This window comes from Hyperolius riggenbachi, chromosome 11 (assembly GCF_040937935.1).
Source record: "Hyperolius riggenbachi isolate aHypRig1 chromosome 11, aHypRig1.pri, whole genome shotgun sequence".
NCBI lineage: Eukaryota > Metazoa > Chordata > Amphibia > Anura > Hyperoliidae > Hyperolius > Hyperolius riggenbachi.
In genome coordinates this window covers 36514351-36515597 of record NC_090656.1, presented here as the reverse complement: position 1 = coordinate 36515597, position 1247 = coordinate 36514351, and positions in this window count along the sequence as shown.

Sequence of the window (1247 nt, the reverse complement as noted above, 5' to 3'; positions counted from 1 at the left end):
TGTGAATTGCAGATTGTGAGGTCAGAGAGGGATAATCGGATTGTCACAGTCAGGTAATGAGAATGGATTATGCGCGTGCCGGACACATTAATCCTGCAGCTAAATCCACACCATCCTATAAGGGGATTAACATTATAGAGCCAGAAATCAGATCACTAGCGGGCCTGCTATGATGCTCACGAGAGAGGGCAGCTGATTGGCCAGCCGGTGACACTGGCAGGGCGAGGGGGCTTCAGAGGGAGAGGCGAGGAAATAAAAAGGATCTGTTTAAATTTTGATGAACTTCTGCTAAAAAGCATTGTAGGAGATATGGGGACACGTTGTAAATAGTGGATGGGAATATTAATGATGGAACAGAGCTCCGCATCTCTGAGTGCTCAAGTGTTTAATTATAAAATATCGCATGTGTTATTTTATTACGGAAAAGCACTAGAATTTTTTTACAGTGTTGGTGCATTGTTAGTGTGTTAGTGAAAAGTGTGGTTAAAAGGAGGCTCTAATTAAACTGTATTGCAGGTTTTTGCTCTCCTTTAAAGAACAAGCGACACCCATGCTAACCTAAAAAATAAAAAACACATATATAAGTAGATAAATACTAGTTCTGCTTACATAACAGATGTATTGTGCTATCTGCTAAACAATTCCTGTGAATTTTATAAAGGAAAAGCAGAAAATCCTATTCTAGGCAGTGGCCATCTTGCCAAGCTAATGCTGACATCATATCCTCCCTGACTCTTGTTTCTCCCCCTCCCTTCTCTTGCTCATTGTGTATTCATTAACTGCCCTCCTCCCAGAGTCTTCAGACACTCCCACTGAGGTGTATACTAGGAACTGCACTGCCTTTTTTTTCTTTTCTCCTCCAATCGCTGAGTCACCTCAGCCTTGCTTGTAAACACAAGTGAGCAGAGGATCATGTTTCAGATAGGCTTGGCAGGGAAATACATGGAAGAGGAGGACTATATTATAGATAAAAAGAACCTCCAGCAGGCAACTGTTTGGCACTGACTACTAAAGGGCCAGTGCTCCTAAAGTATGTGATAACTCCAAATCATAACAGCAGAAAAAGTTTTGCAAGTTTTGAATGCAGGATTAGTATCTTTATCACTTAAAGGACAACTGAAGAGAGAGGTATATGGAGGCTGCCATGTTTATTTCCTTTTAAGCAATACCAGTTGCCTGGCAGCCCTGCTGATCCTCTGCCTCTAATACTATTAGCCATAGCCCCTGAACACGTATGCAGGAGATCA